This window comes from Thermobia domestica, chromosome 4 (assembly GCF_964235325.1).
Source record: "Thermobia domestica chromosome 4, izTheDome1.hap1.1, whole genome shotgun sequence".
Lineage (NCBI taxonomy): Eukaryota > Metazoa > Arthropoda > Insecta > Zygentoma > Lepismatidae > Thermobia > Thermobia domestica.
This window is the reverse complement of record NC_137457.1, coordinates 333,355,865-333,380,590: the sequence shown is the minus strand read 5'-3', so window position 1 is coordinate 333,380,590 and position 24,726 is coordinate 333,355,865. Positions and strand designations below refer to the sequence as shown.

At 35.3% G+C, this 24,726-nt stretch overlaps 1 long non-coding RNA gene across 4 annotated transcripts; it reads left to right on the top strand.

The window, feature by feature from the left end:
• Positions 1 to 3,537: 3,537 nt before the first annotated feature.
• On the top strand, positions 3,538 to 15,888 carry LOC145684476 (uncharacterized). 4 transcript variants are annotated; one of them, XR_014131302.1, is made up of 4 exons: positions 3,538 to 5,956; positions 10,420 to 10,593; positions 12,715 to 12,811; positions 15,649 to 15,888. It is a non-coding gene; the product is annotated as an uncharacterized LOC145684476 (long non-coding RNA). The 4 variants fall into 4 exon arrangements; XR_014131303.1 differs by lacking the exon at positions 3,538 to 5,956 and adding an exon at positions 6,822 to 7,255; XR_014131304.1 differs by lacking the exon at positions 3,538 to 5,956 and adding an exon at positions 7,279 to 7,521.
• Positions 15,889 to 24,726: the final 8,838 nt, after the last annotated feature.

Below are 24,726 nucleotides of genomic sequence, written 5' to 3'. Positions count from 1 at the left end.
AATATTCTATTAATTAGTTAAGAAGTGTTCCACCTTCGCAAGAGGTCCTCAACTATTCTTCGGTTGTTCAGTTATATAGATGTTCAGTGTTGTTCCTTATATTAGAGACGATACACCTCCTCCAGCTTACTTCCATGCGGCAAGATACGAAGAACCGACGACGCGTTGCCACGTTGAACAGCAAAAACTATACGTTGAATTAGGAAATATGTAGAACGAACATATCTCGAAACGATAGAAATGTGTTTGCCTACCCCCTTAATAAAATCAAGGTTTCTAGACCCCCAAGCACCACTAGCCTGGGTGGAAATTGGAGGAAAAATAAATTTATCAAGGAGGTAATTGCTCGTAAAATGACACCATTAACAGGGAGTGTCTGCCAATGCTTTTCATGGGTAGCTTGATCCCCGCAAGCTGGACAGCGATGTGGCTTACAAAAAGCTGAACCTAAATTTTCAATTAGAACCAGCGATTCGAAAGGTTTCATTAGACACATGAAGACCTACTGGTGGGGAAGGTAGTGCATTTAACCACGCCCCAGCAAGGAGGAATGAAGCCGTAAGAATCCTGGTTTTATCATCTGCAACATCAACTGACTGTAAAAGAAGTTCATGGAAATGCGCTGCAATTGGTGGATACCAAAATATCTGAACACCTCTTTTGTTTATTTCTGGAAGGCCCGTATCTGTTAATTTTTTCCATTTGCTATAGCCTTCTTGAACTGCCCTTTTGGGTCCAGGTAATAATCTTGCGGAAAGAGAGTCTAGACAACGAAGAGATCCGTGGTAGGACGCTAAAAAGTAGGAATCGCCATATCAACGGTTCGTCGAATAACAAGATCCCTAATTCTACAGGTAACGATACTTACATCCAAGAGTTATCACTTAAGGGGCAGTTCAAAATTGATTCCAGACCCTTTTCAAGGATAACATTATATTTCTCAGCAGTGTAGTCTCATTCCAAGATGCAAAGCATAGTAAAAAGTAGTTGAGTTGAGTTGATTTTAGCGTCCCTTTCAGCAGCGAGGCTATATGATACGTGGACTTACTGATTAACGTGGAATCCGAACCATATGAGCTCCCACCGGGAATCGAACCCGGGTCTCTAACGCCAAAGGCGCGTATGCTAACCGCTTAGTCACAGAGAAGCTCCGTAAAAAGTAGTATAAACGAAGGATTGATAAAGGGGCACGTAGTAGAAAAAAGCTGCATGGGCTGAATTCGAGGCAAGATAAGACAAAAAGATTCGAACTTGTATATTTTGTTTAACAGCACTTTAGTAAATGCTTCCTTTGTGAGAACAGCACGTAGAAGACAAACCTCCTGGTTAGTAGGATGTATTCCTGGGGCAGCTTCATCAAATCTTCTAAATAATTGGTCGAATGTGGCTTCATCTGATCAAAAAAAAAAAAAAATCTTCACATTTCGAAAAATTCAAATGTAAGCTCAGAGCAGATGCCTTCTCATTTTTGTGTGTTGAAGTTGAAAGAACTACTTCAGGATCATCAGTAAAAACAAATTGTTTACGTACATGAATTAAATTTGAACAATAAAAACTGATTCATTGTATCATTGTATATTGACATACCTAACCTTGTATGTCAATTATGTGTAAAGAATGTAAGCATTTTAATGTAAAGGTTTAGAGAAATCTATTAAGAGCATATCTGCAAATGTATTTAGAGTATATTTGCATTAGATAATATTATTGATTAAGAAACAAAACATTGTCCTTCATTAAACGAATTACGTGGAAATGTACTTAATTATTATTGTTTCTCCCTAGTAATATCGTGATAAAATCAGGATGTACATATCATTATGCACAATGATAGGAATATAAACGATCAATAGCATTAACTAATGCATTCATTCATTCATTCATTTATTCATTCATTTCGTCTTTTTAGTCATACATATTGCACGATTACGTGCGTATGAATAAGACTCGTCAAGGGTACAAATATGTAAAACACGTAATAATGACAAATACATACCTATTGAATTAAACTACTATGCTACATCTACGATATAAAAGCAGTACATGACAATATATATTTCCAAAACTATCAATAGACAATTGAATTAAACTACTATGCTACCCAAAACTATCAATAGACAAATTCACTTACATATCTAAAAATTCGTTTACAGAATAAAAACAGTGCTGCAACAGATAAGTTTTCATTAACCTCTTGAACTCTCCTTTTTGTTCTGTCCTTCGAATATTCTGAGGTAGTTTATTGTACAATATAGTACCCATGAATATTGGATTCCTTTCATATAACTTAGTGAAGTGCTGTTTGCTGGGGATTTTATCCTTAAGCGTGGTATCATATTTATGTGTTGATGGCGTGTTAAATAAGTCAATGTTGTTTTTGACGAAGTTGTGTTGTCGTGTTGTAATTGTTGTAATTATCCGTGTTGTATTTTTTTGGTTTGTAGACAAAATGCAGGAAATGAAATACCAATGGAAATTGATTTTTCTCTTCTTTAAAAATTTGCTTAGATGTACATCAGGGCCGTAGCTACAGATTTCAGCGCCCTCTACACTTACCTTACCAAGATTTTTTTTTAAGATATAAGGGAAGCAGCTTTTGTTGTTAAGCTACGCTGAATTTTTATCAAGCTACTTGGACAGACCATTGCAACAACCCAAAGCGATCATTATGTATTCTTTCAGAAATAAGAACTGTTTTCGAGAGATTAATTTTGGACTTTTTGCAAAAGTTAACAAAGCTACCTTTCGTTGCATACAAATCCACTTGGAGAACAGGTACAGAAATTTACAAATATTTACAGCGTTTCATACTATCGATATTGAATGAAATTTTAATAAATTAGAAAGTATGTGCTTTCAAAAATGTTCGAAATAGCTGACAGCATTAATTTCCAGTAATAATTGTAAATACTGTATGTGACCACACAAATAACATTTTAATTTGGATTCTTTTACGGTAAAATATTTTGTTAAATGTAACAAAAATTCAGAAGGATCATTCTTTGCGAATTTCTAAAAGCCTTCATTCTCACCGTCATGATTAATCGGATTGGGTAGAAAAGCATGATTATCTAAACAAACTCATCACAATCAAAACGCCCAACATATATTTCAGAATTTGACCGTTTCTAATTTCCAAAACGAGTAGACTGTAAGTCATTAGTAGGCACCTTGTATATCACATTGTCATTAACAAATCATATATAAGAACTTTTTAAGGTAATTATTAAAGACTTCTTGTGACTATTATTATTTAAACGTTTGGGTTGCGAATATTTTTTTTAAACAAATCTACCCAGACAGCATGCTTGCTTGCCGCAAGCTTGCCTGTCGCTTTTATTTGATTTTATTTCGCTCTCGCTTATACACAAAAGCTTATTTTTGTTTAGCGCAAGCTATAGTACAGACAACCCAAGCTTCGCTTGCGAGACGTTTTTCTTGAATTGAAGTAAAAAGCCAGCGCGCGTTCGATTTTCATTTGTTCTCAAAGACCACGTGACGCTGACCTCTTAATGTTTGGCGCCTTGCTTGGTAGTGTTCGCGTTGTTAGCGTCTTTTTTGTATTCACGTTGATTAAAGGGAAAATAGTAGTCGTTCATTTTATAATAAGAATAAGAATAAGAATTATTTATTGTCGTTAAACAACATGATGTTGTAATAGACAACGTCAAAATTTAAGTTTGCGTACATATAATATTTACAATTTTAATTAATCAATACAATATTTTATATTTTACCTAGTACTACTTTTCTATTCTAATACTGAAATTTCTTCCGTAAATTCTGAAATACTATATATACACTTTTCTAAGAGCCACTTTTTACAAAAACATTTAAAATTTTTAATCTCCATTTCTCTCACTCTAGGTGGCAACAGATTATACAATTTCATCCCTATATATTTATAACTATTTTGAGTTTTGCACAGCCGTACATGGGGAATATTTATTTCATTTTTGCGCCTTGTATTGTGTGAGTGAACACTACTTCGAGTAACATAATTTGTACAGTTTTCTTTGATATAAATAAGGCACGATAATATGTACATGGACGGGATGGTCATTATTTCAAAATCTTTGAAAAAATGTCTACATGATTCTCTCTCTGGAATTCCTGTTATCGTTCTTATCGCTCTTTTTTGCCACTTAAATACTGTTTGTGCTCCGGAAGAATTACCCCATAATAGTATGCCATACGACAGATGAGAGTGAAAGAAAGCATAATATGCAGTGATTAATAGACTTTTACTTACAGATATTTTCAATTTACGTAACACATATACTGCCCTTGATAATTTTTTTACAAAGTTGCATAGTATGCACATTCCAGTTTAATTTCGTATCTAAGTATATCCCTAATAGATTAACTGAGGAGCAGTCTTTTGTATCAGTTGTGGAGCTGCTGAGATGAAAGTATAACTTCTCTGTTTTATTATGGTTCAAATTTAATTTATTGTGAAACAGCCAATCAGTAGATTTATCTATTGCTTTATTATTTTTCGTGTGTATTGCGTTTATATTATTATCTTTCGTTATAAATGTAGTGTCATCGGCATACATAACAGTGGTTTCTAATAAGTAGTCAGGTAAATCGTTAATGTATACCAGAAATAGAAAAGGTCCAATGACACTTCCCTGTGGCACTCCTGTTAATATTTCAAGTACGTTTGACTGTTTATTTTGTACACACACAACTTGTTTTCTACTTTCTAGATAAGACCTGATCAATAAGAGCTCAGTTCCTCTGATCCCATAATACTGTAATTTCTGAATCAGTATTTCATGTGAAACAGTATCAAAAGCCTTACTTAAATCTAATAATGTTGCGCAAGCGAATGAACTGTTTTCAAAGGCATCAATTACCTCAGATACAACTTTTTCAACAGCTTTAGTTGTGGACATACCTTTCCGAAACCCATATTGTGCACAGTTAATGAGATTGTTATTTTCAAAATACAGAGTTAGTTGTTCTTTCATGCAATGTTCAATAATTTTTGATACAATTGGTACGAGAGATATTGGTCTGTAGTTGCTGGGACAGTTTTTGTCCCCTTTTTTATGTATGGGAATAGTAACCGCAATCTTAAGACAATCTGGGAACACTCCTTCTACTAGTATCCAATTAATTAAGTGTGTAAGGGGTTCCACTATTACGTCTATAATATTTTTAATTGTACTATTAGTAAACCCATAATAATCCTCGCTACCAGATGTCTTAAACTTACGAACCACTGACAAAATTGCTTCAGGTGTTACGTTTGTCCATTTAAATGTCAAGTTACTAGTTTGATTTCTACATGAACTTAGAATACTTTTGAAGTCTATAACATCGTTTTCTGCGGACTTAGAGATACTGCTTGTATTACCATTTACATACTTAGCACTACTTACAAAGAATTCATTAAAAGTGTCAGGGGATATTGATATTGAGTCATTTTCTTTTCGTACCCCTATTTCCCTGTTTATAATTGTCCACCCTGCTTTACATTTATTTGTATGGTTTACAATAAAATTGTCGTTTGCCTTAATTTTTGCCGCACTTATTTCCTTTCTGTAGCGTCTTTTAGCTCTGATGTATTTTTCTTTTCCCACAGGACAGCCCGATTTAGCCCTATTATACCAAGCAATGACAACCTTACGAAGCTCTGCTAGTTCTGGAGTGTACCAGTTACTAACATTTTGCTGTAATTTGTTTGTAGATAAGTTATAGCATTTAAATTTTCTTGGACAGCATTCGTTTAGGCATCGTGTTAAATTATACATAAAAAATTCACACGCTTCTACTACATTTTTACATCTGAAGAATATTTGCTGCCAGTCAATTTCTTTTAATTTATGTCTTAAACTACAGATATTATCTAAACTCAGTACTCGAAAACTCTTGGTCACCTCGCAATTTGGCACCTTCAGCATTGGAAGATAAATTATTAAGAAGGAGGAGTTGCAAATAGAAGGAGGTAAGTCAGAATTTTTCCTTAGTAAAATATGAACTTCCTCATTTTATGCTTGCCATTTTATGTTGTCTGAATTTCAATTGCCGGTGTATGTTACTGTCGTACATTAGTACAATAATATAAGTGCAACAAAAATATATATCTATATTTAATGGCAAATATATATATATATATATATATATATATATATATATATATATATATATATATAGTGCACTAGATGCACCACACAAATAATATTCATTCTTTGATATATATGAATTTATACAAATGCAAACTCACACTTTAATTAAAATGTGTTTGTTCAAATGCTTTATTTACCTTAACGATGAGTGTGTACACATGGCAAGGACGGATTGATTGAATTGGAAGTATACTTATCTCCAAAGTCTGGGCTATATTTTTGGTTCAATGAATCAGTGTTAATAAAATTTATCGTACATATTAAGAATAATGGGGTCTACAGTAATCTTATAAATAAAACATGTCTTGTATTTTTGGCTTACAATTTGCTTGTTAAAAATAAATAAATCCCTGAGACATTCTGCAGGCTTAATTTTCCTGTACATGACCAATTATTTGCGTACAGATTGATAAGATGCGTGGAAGCTGATGCACCAGAAAAAGTATTGTTCTGCGAAGAACACACACTAAGCTGTGATAAATGGCCAGTGCAAGCAAACATTGCATCATTTCACGTCAGGACATAGCATAACTGGTGGGCCCGCCTGGGAGTATCCATAAGGAGAGGCGCGTTAGCAACATGGGTGCGCGTAAATGGATTAAATTTCGATACACCCGTGGATCACTTTATACGTTCATCTTAACGCATAGCAACAAGTGGAACTGGGTTTGAAGTATGTTGTAACAATGTGTCATTGCATACGACACATACTGTGCAAATGTGTTAACACGTGCGAAAATCTCTTGCCTACATTCACACTTTATGGGTGCATACTGGAATGCATCAAATTCAACTTTTAGCACAAAATCATATCTTACAGCCTTAGCAAGTATTTGTGACTCGCGGAAACTGGGTGCTATCCTATTGTACATAGTCATAAATTTGTAGAAAAAATATGTTTTAATTTGAAGAGAGCATTTCTTTAGTAATCGGAAAAAGGAAGTACCTTATCCTTGACCAATATTTCATCTGAAAACATTACTGAAATGTCCACTTGTGTTGGTTAATTACAAAGTACAGGAGGGACTCTCTGGAAAGCGCTATACTACCGTCACCTGACTCATAAAATGGAATCCTCCAAAAGAGATTTGTTAAATGGTTGTTAATATTTCGTGAAGGTAATAGTGCGTTTTTAAAGCAGAATAGTATCTGAATGGGTGACGGGTAGTGAAATTCCCCCTTCAGAAAGTCTTGTTATGGAAGTAAGGGTGCATTTGATGCTCATAAATGTTATTTCATCAATGTAATGGCAGAGCGATTTGAAGAGTGACCATAAAGTATGGTAGTATGTAAATGGTTGAGGAAGTGATGTAACTTCCCTGTTATAAATGACTGTAAAATATTAAGAAAGCGTTTTCTTGTGAGAGCAGAAAACAATATACCGGTATGTATATTTAAAAAAATCCTTACGCAATAGGATACTACGGGAAACTACACTATCCTCTTTTATGGATGTGCACGTATGTTTGGCATAGGTCGGCTTTCGGGGATCTAAATTATTTTGGTAGAACTTATTACTATTTTCTTAAACATGCCTAATTTTTGTTAAGTTAGTTTAGCTTTCGCCAAAAATACTACTAAATCAAATGTTTTATACAATATTGCCGAGCGAACGAAGACTTGTTAGAGGCCCGCAGGACACGTTGTTTTCGTCCATTATAACTAATTGCGTATACTTACCTGCAATATAAGTTCGCAATCAAAGAGCCCTTATGCTTCAGAAGTACTACTTTCAGTAAGGATTTCTGAGGAAATACTGACTGTACAGGCAAGGTGTCCATGTTGTGGTTTCCAAGGGGGGGGGGCGGAGGGGCAAGTATAACCAACGTTTCAAATATAGTTTCAAATTTTGCCGTAACTAATGTAAAAATTCTATTGGGTTTTCGATATTCCCAAGTACAATTTCCTCTTAGAGGGGGCGAGCGCCCCACTGTGCCCCCCTGATGGGCGCCCTTGTGTACAGGTAAGGTACTTACTTTTCTTTTGATCACTACTGCCTTAATAACGACAGAGGACCATTATGCGACATGGGTTTCCAACTCTGTCTGTGTTCTCCTATGTGATTTCATGTTTGATTAGCGGAAATTTTATTGATGTATTTCTCAAGAAATATCGAACTCATAGGTTCAGTGTCCAGATATTTGGGTTCCTTTTGAAGTGAGCTTTCCAAATTATATTACATATTTTGTTCCGTAAATTTTACAAATTCATGCACCCATAAATGTGAATGCAGCAACACTTATGGTAGGCTGTTATTACAACCTAGCATTGCATTCAATTTTTGTCTGGGCAAGATTTGTATAAGGCAGGCGCGTTGGCAAAGGTGAGTATCCGTATAACCGAAAAATTGTTTGTTTCAACATTCAATACTAGTAGATCCACAGATCAGGGGCCTTATGCAGAGTCGTTTTGGCGTCTGATTAGCGTCATACTAAAGGCCTGACTGTTGCAGGAAATATATGTTGGTCGAACTCTTTAGTATGGCACTGATCTCGCGTCAGAACGACTCTGCATAAGGCTTCAGGTGTCTCACGTGAATTAAAATGTAAGCGCCGTTGCCATTGTCTGTCCATGTAAATGCTTCCCGATATCTATCACCGTCTTCATTTTCTGGTCTTCCATTAACTCATTGAGCCAATTCTTTCGTTAGTATAAAGAACAAATGCTAAACGTTCGAATTTGCAATGCTGTTTTCATTTAATCAAACGTCATTGATTAGAATCAATCGTCTATATGTTACATAAATTTATACGAAAACTTATCGTATATTTAATTTATAAAAACAAAAGAGAAGTTTTATGTAACCTGACACTACGTATTGGCGACCGAGAATATTTCGGTGCCCCGTTGAACTTCTTTAAATGTGGTTTCAACAGTCAAATAATGCTGTACGAACTGTTATTTCATACTTCAGAAACATTATCGCTTGAGTGCTATTTTTAAAAGTTTGTCTTATGGCTATGCTCCAAGACTAAATGAAACTCTGGTGATAACACTTTTCGCTAGCACGTGAGCCTAGGTATACGGGATTCCGGGTTCCATTCCCCGCAGGAAAGCCTTAAAAATTTGAACGATTATGGTTGTTTGGATTCCACTTTAAACTATAGATCTCTGTCCTATTGCTGATGAAAAGGAACGCTCAACTTCAATAACCAAACGCCGATTGTAATGAAGGGAATAGAGGATTAAGAAATGAGAATAATGTGTGAGCATAGGAAATTACTGAAAAATGCAAGTAGATCATGATTCTTCAGCGTGATTGTTCATTACACGAGACCCGCGTGACGAGAGTTATGATTGGACCAGGGACCTCACGCACCACAGATGAGCGCTCTACCACTGAGCTATAGTGTCTCCCGGAATATTTAAGTTTATTCGGACTATGCATTTCTTTTATGTTTGCTGCTCTTGCCATTATTGAACAAAAACTTCACAGCTGTTATAGTTTTTACCTCTTCAGTGATCATAATTCAGCATAGGAATAGCTTTCATTGCAAAATATTCAAGTTATGTCCACTTTTGTTAATGATTATCACCAGCATAATAAAAGATGTACACCTTGTTCAAAAAGGGTGAGCTGATTCTTTGTGGTTGTTTTGAACTGAAAATTCTCTTAAGTTCAACTTCGGGCTTCTTCAGACACAGTGATTCCAACTCGGAGCGAACCTTCTTATTTGACAAAAAGTTGTGCAGATGTGTTTTTCTTCTTTTAAGTGTAATAAGTAGGGACGGAAGTAGATGACCTAAAATATATAGATATATGACATAAAAAATATGGAAAAATGACCTAAAAATTGTGAAAAATGACTATTAAATTTGTAAAAGAAAACGCCAAATATACCAAACGATGGGCATCATGTCTACGATTTTTTTTAAATTAAGTTTCTCCCGTTCAAATACATAAGTTTGATTTTAAATGAAACGTGATCCTCTTTGTAGTCTTTACTAAAGTTTATTTTTAACAATTCAGCCGTTTTTCTATGTTACGGTTACGAGCGGACAATGCGTTCCTTCGTTTCTGAAAATTCCCGCGTGGATTTTCTCAGGGTTCTGCCATTTCTTTCATTTAAGCATATCATCCATCTATACACCTAGCAAGTGAACGTTCCGGGACGCGAAAAAATCAATAAGAAATAGGGGAACGCTGATCACTCTTGCTGAGGTGGTGTATGCCATAGCCCCCTACTTCGAGCACTGACGACGAGCAAAGTAATATATAGTATAGAATAAAATTTTAAAACAGTTGAGCGTGTTATAACTTTGTTCTTTTTTAATTTTACAGGTGAAGATGTTGGCTAAATTGGAAGGCTTGATGTGAAATCTCTTGTAATCAACATTTTGAGAAGACTGATTGCTGACTCTTTTGCGGTGCAATTTTCCTTTTCTGGGAGAGTATCTTCCAGGAATACTGTTAAATGGCCCTTCTCTTGTACAATTCTGTGCAAGACAATATATGGTAAATATTTTCTCATTGAGCTTTCATGTAGTCGAGTAGTTTGTCTTTGTTGTATGCGATTCTGGACTCATTTCTGGTGAAATGTATTTTTCGGTATTAGCCCAACATCATGAGGTAGTTAGATAGCTATCTGAATTAAGGGGTAGCGGCTTGACGTCCAGAAAACCACAAAGAATGGAGCTAGGAGTATATGCACTAACAACGTATAACCACTTGAGCATGTTCTTTGGCCTAGCGTCCATGCGTTCAAATGCTATGAATTTACTTTCTTCAAATTTATTGTTTTTATTGTGCTAGTGTAGTTTGTTATATTATATTCGCAAAACATAATAAAGACGTGAAGTTTTAATCCAAAATAGTTTATTCACAAAACATAATGGAGACGTGTAGTTTCCATCCTAAGTTGAGTTTATTATATTAACGAAACTTAATGTAGACATGCAGTTTCCATCCCAAATAGACTTTCTCTGATTAATACATTTCATACAGTTGTAATATTGTACTGTTGTAGTATTTTTAATTTCTCTAGAATTACATTGGAAATGCGATTCCTGCAATTGTAAGTTTATCGGATTATGTTTTTTATGAGTATATAGAGGAAAACAACTTAAACCGACCTTCCTAACTTTTAAATAAAATTGCTCTTCCTAAAAGAATTCTAAGATGCATCAATAAACTCAAGTAAGTTGAATCCAAAATATAGGAGAACCTGAACATACTTGAATTGTTAGGAATGACTTTATATTAAAAGGCGCTGAAATTAAAGGACTTTGGATGCTTTTGGAGTGTTTGTATTACTGAGTAAATATATCATAAAGTTATGCAGTATATGCACCGTAAATGTGAAGAAACCCTTAAGATCGTAGCCAATAACCTTTGAAGCTCGTATATACCTTTTGCAGTTTCTTGCCTGTTCCGGTTCTCCCAAACTGTATCAAATACAATTTTATATTTGCTGTCGTCTACCGATATTAGCTTCTTGTATCCGTTTTTTTTTTCTTATCCTCTGACAAGCAATATGGCTCGAGATATCACTGCTTTAATGGATCGCAGTGTAATGTACGCAGTGTAGTAAGTTTTGCAAGTAGATATTACATCGGTTTATAGTATCAAACTTGATAGTAGATGATCAATTTTCACATATTTCTGTGTAAAACACTAGGTTACACATCTAGAATGATGCTATCTTTGTGATTAACAAACATTTAATTCACAATAACTTAAGGAAATGATCAGATTCATAGTAGGGAACATTTTCATACCTTTGTGCATCCAATATAACAATGTTTCCATCGAAGTTTTAATGCATTGTTTACCATCAGTGCTGAGAAGCAACGTTGGTTTACCTCTTATATTTTGTAGTTTGGTGAAACCAGAAGATCCATTTCATTTATTTATTTATTTATTTATTTATTCATACATGGTTTAAATTTCGTTCAGGGGGGAGCGGTGGTTCAGCGATAGAGCGTTCACCTACGATGCTTCGGGTCCCTGCTTCGATCCCAGCTCGCGCCGTGTGGACTTTGTGATGGACAAACACCGTGCTCGTGGGTTTTATCGGGGCTCTTCTGTTTTCTCCCACTTTCTTCATTCCATCACTTCATTCATTTCTCACCACCGTCTCCTTTAGCTTAACCGGCATAAACGTTGGACGTAAAACTTAAAGATTTCATTTATAAATTTCGTTCACCAAACCACAGAATGTTAAGAGGTAAAACAACGTTGCTTTTCAGCACTGAAGAAGGTACAAGTTATGGATTGAAACTTTGCGATAGAAACAGCTATATTGGATACGTAAAGGTAGAAATTTTATTACATTTTTATGTATTTCTCACTTGAACTGTGTCTTCATTTATTATTAGTTATGCCACTCAGTTTTTAATGAAATAGTCAATTTTCTTCTTTTATCTCTGCTGCTTTAAATAACGTATTAGAAAGAGTTATTATTGCAGAGAAATATACAAGTTATTTGGAATATTTTTCAGATTTAGCAGCTAGTGGAAAGTTGTTTACTTACACATTCACTGTAGAATATGTTGTTTTATGAATAATCTTTAAAAATGTTGCCTCATTTTTGTTATATCTTACTGAAAAAAAAATATTCATTTATTTATTTTACAGCTGCAGTCAAAAAGATCTAAGGTGAGGAAACCGAAAGCAAGATTAAGGAGTTAATTTGCCACTGGCTCCAGCAGGCAAAATATCGGTCACAGAGAAGGTAAGTTTCTTTTTTCGGGAAATTTAGTTTGTCAGAAAGAAAGAAAGCAATTTCCTTTTAGTACTACACCTGCAGAATGTTTGGGAATCTTGTATAAAATAAAAATATGTTCTTTCTGGAAGTTTTATAAATTTTCCTGCGTGTGATTGATTAAATTGCATTGTGAATTTAAGCACTGAGAGAACTGGGGCCAACCTTTGTTTTCGAAAAAAATTAAAAGGACGAAAGATTATTTTAGCTTTTACAAGATTCTATTATTGCTTCCTTGTCACTTCACCAACCCAGATTTAGGGTTTTAAAGTCTAAGCTGTAGAGCATTAGACAATACCACTATAAACTGTCTTGTGTGTTGTCTGCTTATGATTAATTAGATGCTCATAAGTAACACAGAGCCCTACTGGTGAAGAGATAAAATCATGTCACATAGGTGTCTTATTGTATCATGAATTGTAACTTTGTAATTTTACGTGTTAGCTAGTATAGAATGATGATTAATGTAAAAGTTTTTTTTTTTTTCCACCAGGAAGGATCATGCAGGTTCAAGAATTTAGTAATTCAAAGTCAATGATATTGCAAATACATTATGATGGAGTTAGATAGAGTGTTAGATAGAATCATCTTATAACTGTAGATTGTTATCTTTGATAATAAGATATTAGAGGTTTAATAAGATCAAGATCGTTTGAGCTAAGCTTCCTTCTCGACAATAATTCATTTTTAATAAAGTAAAATCTTACCAAAATAACTACTTTGAATAGGAGTGTTGTTCCGTTTCGACAATATATCATTATTTATGTCAAGATAATGTATAATGAAGGTAATGATATATTGCATAAACAGTAACAACATTATTATTAAAAGTGGTTGCTTTTGTAAATAGTCTTATAAAAAAGTAGTTCCAAATCTATAATGAGCGGCATTTAAAATCAGTTTTAATTCTATCCATATTAATTTCTCTTTAAGAGTGACGGATTTTACTGGTAATAATTGTATATGAAACTAAAACCATTGTTATCACTACATAAGGATTTTTTTTTTCGAACAACGTCTTACAATACTTAAGTGAAATACATTTTTGCTTCTGAAGTATTGATTTATTTTTTCCTGTAAGGTAATAGTCTAGCAAGGAAAGGACTTTGTTATGATCGCCAAATGGATATCTGCATGTGTATTTCGAAACTAAATTTAGAAGCTCAACAATGAAACCTCAGATGCAAGGGTACCCTAATATATTTTTAACGCGCAAATCTGTTTTGATTTTGTATTGTGTTAAAGAGTCATTCCATGTCACAGCAACATGCCGAAAAATTGAATTGCCTGAAACTTTGTACACATAAATACTGTTTCTATATTCTATTAATATTTCTAAAGCGGTTTTTATACGGTTATATTTGAAAGATTTCCTTAATTTTCAAAGAAAACAACATATCTGTTGTGCGGAAATTCACGAAGGGTATTATTACGGTTTTTGACCAATCAGAAACTAGGTACTGCAAACTGATTCATATTCAATACAGAATTAGATTTCTTAGTTTCAAAGCTTTAAAATGATGTATCAAAACTTTTATTTTACAACTCTTGTTTGACAGGATATAATATTTTTTGTTTACACGTGTACCGCTCTCTCCGGAGAGAAAGAAAAAAAGTTAAATCGGCCGAAAATCCGAAAAAACAAAACGTAACCATATATAAAATAGTTTTAGTAATCTTAGTAGAATCTATGTAGAAACAAGTATTTTTAAGTACAAAGTTCCAGGCAGTTCAATTTTTTAACATGTTGCTGTGACATGAAATGACTTAATTGCATACAATACAAAATCAATACAAATCTACGCAATAAAAACATATTAGGGCACATTTGCACCTGGGGTTTGATTTTTTGAGCTTCTAATTTTAGTATCTGTTGAGAAACATACGTAGACATCCATTTGGCGATCATGACTTAGTCCTTTCCTTGTAAGTTAGATGAGTAATACAGTAATTCAGCTGTCGAGATTCAAAGAACAGATAATGTGATTGAATTTGTCCTTAGTTACACGTAAGTTTTTTCTCTCCCTACCCCGCCCCCTTTTGGGAGTATTCCAATGTGCTTACCTCCGATATGTGGATCCCTGGTTAGATTTCAGCTCCCGCCAAGTAGGCTTCGGGGTGGACAAACACTGTGTGCCTGGGTTTTTTCGAGTTTCCTCCGTTTCCTCTCACTTTCATTCCACCATTTCACTCATTATCACCACCGTCTCTAACCTACAGGACATAACCTTGGGACGTAATATTGAATATTTCCTTTAATTTTTTCTTTCCTTTTTTGTATTACAGATTAAAAATTTAAATAGCTGATATAGAGAACATTTTTGGATCTTTTGTTAACTTGCACGAGGCAAATATCGTGACGATTCATTGACATTGCAATTCAATTATTTTCTTTTATTAAAATAAATCAGGAATTTTGGGATTACAGACTTTTGCAAACACCAAAAATTTCGTCTAAACCATTATATTGAATAATGACTAATTTGGCAACAATCTGTACGGTAGTAAACCACAAAGTTTGAATTTACTTCCGTTGCTCACACTCTATTTACTTACTTTATTTAGGACTTGCTTTGTTTCCAGCTTAGCTTAAATTGCATCTGTACACAAATCACATTATTCATAAACAACGGTAAATATAGGGTAAGTCATCTGTTACGATAGATACGACCTAGTAGGTCGTCTATTGCGAGAGAGCCTGATTTTGGAAATTAAATATCTTTACTAATGCTTTTAGGATGTAAATCTTGAAGCGAGAAAAGTACACTACTCAGTTAATGCATTAAATTCGCATCTGTATTTTCCAGGGAGTTCAAGAAAGCCGCCTCGATGGACCGAGAAAATGGTGATTGAAGCAGCAGGATGTTATATTTTTTTTATTTATAACTGTATTTTATTGATTTGTACATGATCTATGTTAAAAGAAAACTATTACGATTTTTTTGAAATTTAACATTACAATGTAAACTTCTGAAGATTTTACCAAAGATTATGAAGATTATACATAGAAGATTTTTACCAAATAAAATTGATTTATTCAAAGCTAACCAATTTCTCTTTTTATTTCCTCCTCAGTATTACTTAGCATAGTCAATAGATTCTGCTATCAGTGGATGAGTTATAGGAAATTGTTCGAATACCGTAGAGGTAAATATCATGCACTATCGGTAGATATACCATATTGGCCCGAATATAAGCTACATCTTAAAATTTGAAATGGAAAAAGAAAAAAAATCTGTGTATAAACCAAATGAAGAAAATAAATTAAACGCAATAGTAAAATCAGAATATTATCAATAATGCCGACTGTTTTGACAGTGCTATTGTTGGATAATATTGCGGTATTTATAATGCGGCTAGTTTCAACAGTTCTATTGTTCATTATTATTATTTCAAAATAGAGAATCAACCTTTTTTTAACAGCATACGATATGACGAAATTTTATAATTGTACGGTTGCAATATAAGACGCATCCATACTTTCACAACTGGAATTTGGATAAAATGTGCAGCTTATACCCTGGCCAATACGGGTAGTGGCAAATACACAAGGATGAGCTGAGGGGCAGTTAGTTTGCGTCTGAAAATCTCACAGGAGTATGATGTGTGTTTCTCATCGTTTCTCTGCCTTTATTGTTCCACTTTCGGTTTTTTATCTTGGTCTCTCACACCACTCTACAACAGAAATTCACTGCATCATTTTAGTTTACTTTTAAATAAAGGTAAATGTAGAATGACGGTAACATAGGTGAACCAAAATCATCTTGATCGGAATCAGTCCTATTAAAAATGCTCCGACATCATTATTCATGTTCAAATAGTCCTGAATTATGTTCTTCGGTTTTGTATAACAATTTCAGACGATCTTCTAGCGTTCGTAGTAGTTCACTGGTAGTGCTTCCTCTGGTGTGTGGGATCTCTGGTTCGTTCTACCCCGCACCAAATTTGCTTTGTGGAGCACAAGTTAAACCACAAATAACATTTCAATTTCATTTTGACGTCTTGTACAACGAAGATACTACCCATCGAGTTACCTTGCGTATTAGGGTAGTTTCTTCACATGTATTTTCACAATACTTTCGGGTGTCCGTTTTCCAGATAGCCTCTTCTGGAACAATATCAGGTAAGAGATCGTTATACCAGTATTTTATTTCAGGTCAATTAGTTACGACTGTTGTATCAGAAGATATATATTTGTTTCATAATTATGTGGACTATAATAAGAAACAAGACGGTCGTATGTTGCTTATACTTCAAACAACTCGTACTTTTATTGGTAAGCTTACTACTTGTCAGATAACCCTCGTATAACAACTTATATAGTAGAATTAACATGGATGTTAAGGTTCTAGTCCATCAGTTTTCATTTGTTCTGATGGTGCACAATGACACTTTTTGAAAGGAGAAAAGGTCTGCAATAATGGACAACTACAGAAGTAAATGTGGAAATTAGCCAAAGGTAGGGGCGTACGCAGACATTTATTTCGGAGAAGGTTCAGATCTTTTCGGGGGGAATCAAGTTCAACATGAAGTCCAATTATATTAGGATTAGTAAATTTACACCTAAATTTATGCTAAATTTATAGAAAAGTGATTTAGGAGGATCAGGACCCCTAGGATTTACACCTGCGTACGCCCCTGGCCAAAAGTACGCGAAATGTAGCCAAAGACAACCCTAACTAAACCAAAGGCAAGCTAAACGAAGGGAAAGACAGTTCTAATCCAACCAAAAGCAAGCCTAATACAACTATAGTTAAACCAATGCCAAGCTTAGCTTAGCCAAAGACAAGCCTACATTTGCCAACTGCAAGCTTACCTTAGCCAAAGATAAGCCTATATTAGCCAACGGCAAGCTGACCTTAGCCAAAGCCAAGTTTATGCTAGCCAAAGACAAGTCTACATTAGCCACAGGCAAGCTTACGTTAGCTAAAGACAAGCCTATCTTAGTCAAAGGCAAGGCTAATTTAGCTAAAGACAAGCAAAGTCAAACTACGCTACTTACACCTGTTATTAAGTTTTCAGTAGATCTAGATTCACTTGCGCAAGCTTGCATATCGCTTGTTTGGCGTGTCTTTCGCTTGCATTTAGCTTAATCAGTCTTGCGATTGATGAGTTTCGCTTATACTTGGCTTGCGTTTGAGATAATTTAGCTTGTGTTTCAGTTGTGAAGGCAAGCTTGCAGCAAGCCTTGCCCTGATGTAACTAACTAGCTTGCCCCAAGCTTGTAGCAAACTAATTGGCTTGCATAATATAGCTTGCGGCAAGCTAAATTGACCTGCAACAGCAAGTTTGGGCAAACTTGCATCAAGTTTAAATTGCTGTCTGGGTATGTCTTTGCAAATATTGATTTAGTAGGGCGCCAGTACGTTTTCGGGGCGACGCATCATTTACTCATTTCTAACACTTTTCTTCTTGCTCGTTCGGCGCCCTCTTGTTATCGGCGCCATGGGCAACCGCCTCGCTCGTCCCCCCTAGCTACGGCTCCGATATTCATATACCATTCTATCGTGCTTTTAAAGATTTTTCTTATTAAGGATTTTAAAACATATTTCAACTGACTTATTACAAATAATACAATGCAAGAAAAATAACAAAAACTAACTACATAATAGGCCTGATCATCTGTAATATGTATTTTACTAGTTTTAGATAAGAAGTGATTTCCTTCAGAATGTCCTTGGGAAGCATGAGCGAAGTTAGGAATTGTCTGCTAGGGGACAGACTTTTGGTTGGTCTCGGACTTGTGGAATATAGGTGGAATTTCTATTTTTGGCAAAAAGTTTGGGAGGAAATGCCCCCATAGATCTGCCCATGATGGGAAGGCTATAGAAATAATTGCTTTGCTGTTTTTCATCAATATACATTGTAATCTAGCGCGTTCCATGTGAATCTGATTTGTATAAATTTATTATAAACCCAACTTGTGGTTTCACATTCACGAGAAGCTTTTGAATTAGGTGTATAATGTACACCAGTAACACTAAGAGCCTACATAATCAAGACAGGCTTTCGGTAGAAGGTAGAATGATTAGGTGTGTACGCTTTGTAGATCATATGGCACTTGTGGCAGAATCTAAAAAAGAAATTTGTAGGACGCTAGAAAACTTATGCAAGGGTGTGAAGAAAATGAGATGAAAATAAATTTTCGAAAGAGAAAAGCCACGCTAATTGGAATGAAGCGGGCGTTGTGAAATATTGAAATAGGAGCCGAAAAATAAAACAGTTCACCAATTTTTATACATGGATAATTTTATTAATAATGATATGGGGTACAAACTTGAAATAAAACAAAACACAGAAATGGCGAAGGAAGCTTTTAGGGGAAAGAAAAGTCTTTTTTGTGGAACCTTGAGTTAAGAGTGGAGAAAACGACTCATAAAATGCTGAGTATGGAATGCATGGGGCAGAAACACGGACGTTACGCAAATATGATTGAAAACGACTGGAAGCTTTCAAAATGTGTATGTTCAGAAGAACAGAGAGAATTAACTGGTTCGAGAGGAAAACGAATGAAGGGCTTTCAGAAGTGGACAGAAAAGAACAGTTTCAGATATTGAGAAAAGGAAGAGAAACTGTTGGGGACATTGGCAAAGAAGGAACTGTATCATGTCGAACATACTAGAGGGTGCGGTAGCAAGAAAGAGGAGACCATTATTGAACGATATCAAAACAGGAAAATCGTATAGAAAACCAAGAAGTTAGCGAAAGACCGTGGAGCATGGAGCTTCCCAGTTGCGGCAAAAGACTCGCCAATAACGGCAAATTACATATGAAAATTATATCCGTTAAGAATATGCCCTTTAACCAAAGGACGCACGTCTTTGCTGCAGAGAGTTCCAGTTTCAATTTGAAATGAGAGAGCTTTCAAATTTTATTACATTGAAAGTGATTCGGGTTTCATAATCTATGGGTCTACATCTCATGTAATCTCGGTGCTGAAAATGTACGCTGAAATTCAAACAATCGAATAAAATAAGCAAAGACAGAATATATTTCTTGTCATAACAGTAGAAATATCTCTATTTTAAACTATACTTTTGAAAAGTTATTTAAGGGGACAATTACACGTCATTTTATTAGCAAAAGATTTTTGCTTAAATGCTGAATTCAGTCATTCTGATTATTTTTTTTCACTTTTTGTCTCAGTTTCGTAAGTCATGTGATAAACTGATACCTTTAATATCTTGACTATGACCCAAGTTCTCATCAAAATATGGAATTCATATTAAGTTCTTAAAAGTTCTAATTTTTTATACTTTTAAAAATATCATCACGGAAACTTTATCAAACGTGAAATTGTGATTTGAGGATTAGCGTTTAACTTTCCCTTCTGCTGCCCAGGCTTTTTGATACGGAAAATGGGACCTACTTAGGAAATATCAATCAATTAATTCGACCAGTGTAAATAAAGTATTAAATAATAAATAAATTTGTTTAATGTGAAACCAATCTTCTAGTCGTTTTTGTATCTGCAAGAAATATTCCTACTAGAAATCAAACGTGGGCATAAACACACAAATTGTTCGCGTGTTAGCCAGTGACTAGTAAAGATTTTGTTTTATGTAGAATTTACACACCTTTTCTCACGGAAAACAAACATATAATTTCCACGCCATAAACGATGAAACTTAACATTCAAGTTCCTCTCTCTATTAAATAGCCTCTTTCAGTTGTGTATCCATGCCTCCTATAGCCTTGGTTTAAAAGGACCTCCAAAATCTAATTCAACTACCGGAAATTTAATCCAGAACCTCATCGAAGATATGCCCCTTAGCCACTTTTCCTTTTATTATTTTCATTTCTAAGCAAAAACTTAATCACCAAATGTCCCGCACTTTTTTCTCGCTTTATTTCGAAGCAACTTAATCTCATATTCTCTCCCAATACATCGACTTTACTCACTTTTGTCGTACTTTGTCATATGCATATGAATAGGACATCACAGAAACACATCTAGGCCAGTACAAAAATCGTTCGGCTTTTAATAGCACTCGTATTCAGAATGAAGTCTGCTTTGTAATCTACATCCGAAGGCTATCTATGAATACCAGAATCTCGGACAATGAGGTGTAATTTTAAAACTTATTTTATTGAAGTTAAAAGTTGAATAATACCGCTGGATTTTAAATTTTCCTGTAAAATTTAACGTTTCTGATATTTTAAATATCCGATAATATTGTTTGGATCTGTAGATAATAATAATAATAATGAGTATTGATAAATCAAATTGTGGGTACTGAACCTTATTTCCCATTATTAGTAAATCAATGTTGTCAGTTATAACAAGAGTATGACATTGCACGATAGCGAATCTTACGTCTATTTGTTTTTCCTGTATAGGGGTTTAAGAGATAGCAAGGAAAACAAAAGTTTCATTAGCAAACGTAGCTGATAAATTTTGTGCCGCTAAAATAACCTATAAAATATTAAAAAGCCTAAGTTCAACGAGATGTAATCTTTTATAATCAGATTCGAAACCTTAATCCATTTTCGGTGTTTACGTGGGAATTGCGCCATGCATAGATTTTAGGTTAGTTGCAACACATCATGGATAACGAACAAGTTATCTTCCCGAATCTTATATGAGCTCCAGGACTTTTGGGTTAGTTGTTGAAGAGTTTGGTGTCCTCTTGTAACGATATGAGACATGGACCTACAGCCTAAAGTGGGATCTCGAACCAAATGTGGTCACCGGAAATCGAACCTTGGTTTCTCTTACAGTGCTCTATGACTGGGAGTATACTTCGTTTTCTCCTACATCATTGTTTTAACAATTACTTTTACAGTGCTAACTTTCTTTTCCTGAGATCGCTACTATCGTTTGTTTATATGATAGCACATGGTGATTTTACAGAGTTGCCAACGGCTTAAAGCGTTAGGAAACTAAACGTGCTAGAGACAAAATCGTATAGTAATCAAGAGGGAGAGCACTGGCTTCGTTAACTTTTTAAATCTGGGGGCCGGAAAAGGGCGCTGATTTCTCTGTAACTTTCGGGGGCCATTCATAAAAATACATATAACAAGAAAAAATAATATAAAAATACATATTCATGAAAATACATGGGCCCACATGAGCTTTGGGGGGCGGGCCCACCAGGATTGGCGCCCTTGGGGCTGGATCAATCAAAATCAAAATCCCTTTTCCGAGAAAAGCTATATGTACAAAGTAGTATAGTTTCTTTAAATATATTTGATTAAAATCTGGGAGGACGCGTCCCACTGACCCCCTCGCTTAAAACGCCCGTTGGGAGAGGCAGTATCGATAGCAGATAATATATGTTCGTGCTCGGTATCTTATCTTTGTTAACCCGTAATCGGTCCTCGGTTAGAAAAATCTAAGAATGATACATTTTTAGCTATAACTTTTTTCTTATTTTTTCACGAGTTATTTTTAAAATACCTTCTCTGCTCCTATATTATTGTTTCGGTGCAATCCGTACGGGTGGAGTAGCTATACGTAAATGGATTTCTTGTTTGCATTAAAGATAAAATTGTGTTTTAGAAAAGGTCTATACACGCTACCGATGGCATTATTCCGGAAGGCGCGACGATCGGCATAAGAAGAACATTATTATTTCAGAAATAATAAAACTTGTGCTTTGTTCTGATATTAAACAGTGCGCCATGACCAATTGAAAATAATTAAATAATTTATTATTCTTATTATTGTTTAATAGTTATGATGCATTAGTTGTGTCAGTGGCATCGCAAGCGGTGGGTGATGACCAGAGCTTCACACTTTACAAAGGCAAAGAATCTAAACACAATTTGACACTGATTTTTTGAAGACCCATCAATTCAATGTAAATACAAACAATTATGAATTCGATTTGTTTACATAAAACATTACGTAACGGTGGCTTGAAACGAACTTATAATCTATTATTGTAACATTAGACCACTAACATAGGCGACAGGCAGTGAGCTTACTTTAACATTGCAATAATGAATGCAAACAAATCTTTCGTTTGCTTAGCACTAATAACATCATAGAGATTAATTGATTTCGAAAATTTATTATTGTTATTAGCTATCTGAAAAAAAAAGGAGGCGTTACAAACTTTTCTTGTCCAGCGATCCGCGACCATTTCTCACCAAGGTCACGGTTACTACTAGGGATGGCCACAACGTTCCGATCCCGGCGGAACCGGTTCTCGGAGATCCAGTTCCAGATCTGGACCCGAAAACCCGGTTCCAGAACCGGATCTTAAAAACCGGTTTCAGATCTGGATCTGAAAACCCGGTTCCGGAACCGGATCTTAGGAACCGGTTCCAGACCTGGATCCGAAAACCCCCAAAAACCCGTAAAGCAGGCCCAAAGTTCACCTTCAAAAATAATGCAAAGAGGACCATGCGCTTGTGCCTTCCCCGCCCAGACCCGCTTGTGACCCCAGCAAAAAAATTTTGGTCCACCAGTGGGTGTTTAGCCAAATGAGTTGATCAGTTTGGCTGTTTAGCCAATGAGTTTGCCAGTTTATTTAGCCAAATGAGACAAGCTGCCGCCGCCTGGGCGCCTGCCTGTCGCTTCCACAATTTCATCTAGCATACTGTTCACAGCTTGCCAGCAGCTCGGGTTTAGCGTAGGGATGGTCACCAAGTTTCGGTTCCAGCGGAACCGGTTCTGTTTTCAGAACCGGTTCTATACCTGGATCCGAAGAACCGGTTCTAGACCTGGATCCGAAGAACCGGTTCTAGACCTGCATCCCAAGAATCGGTTCCAGACCTGGATCCGAAGAACCGGTTCCGGATCCGTTCAGACCCGAAAACCGGTTCCACCAGGAACCGGTTCTGGCCATCCCTAGTTACTACGCCGCTAGCTGTATACTGCCGTAATAAATTGGAATTAACTTCTTTTTAATAAGCAGCGTACGGAAAATGTTTCTGCAACGTAAGTGTAATCTTATACTTGCAGTGTATCATTTCTATAAACCTCTCAGATTTTACTGTGATTTGACTGCCGACTGATTTTGTTTTTCTTTCTGTTTCTTTACCGGAAACAAAGGAGATGTCTGGGGTAGAGAAGACATGAAGCAGAGGTTAAAACGATATTCAATGTGGCGAAGTTAATGCATGCACAACGCAGGTTTCGGTGAACTAGAAACACCTGACAACTCCTTGTTATACTTTTCGTGGAAAGTTTCGACATTCCAGTACGATCAATCGGTTCGCACAACTGTGATACAAATAACAGAGTATGATTCTACACGAGTGATTAAACGGAACGGGTCGTGTGATTTTAGTGAACTCCGCGTAGATATCTTATTCACATTAGTGTAAGTAATTGGTATCGAGTTACGTTTTGTGTACTTGGTAGAACAAATAAAAGTTAGCATTTAGCATTTTGATTTCAAAATCTCTGAAAGAATTAGTAAGAACTATTGTTCCGCGAACTACGGATTATAAATAAATGTCACTGGCGAAAAGTCTAATTTTCTATAATAGACTAAATTAATCAAATTCCCTCTAAACACAATATTAAACAATATTGCACAACATTATTAAATTATGAAACTGAAAATATTTTAAAATTCTTGTACATTTCACACAATACTCGATCAAACAAAAATGCATGGCTGGTATTTTACTTGAGACGCAATTATTGAAACATATTCTGTAGCTGGTAACTGCTGGCAAAGGATGTTTTGATGTTAGTTTCACTTGTGGCCTTGACCCGCTCACCGTTCTGTCAATCTGTAAGTTCATTACGAATTTGTCATTATTATCCTTAGCATAAATACCATAACCATAAAACGTTACTTTTATTTTGAATCTTATAGGCCTACCAATATTTCCAAACGGAATATAAAGTTCCTGGATACGTGCTGTGTTTCTACTCTGTAATAATGGTGTATTATAGACAATATTCTGGTTTAATAGTGGACACA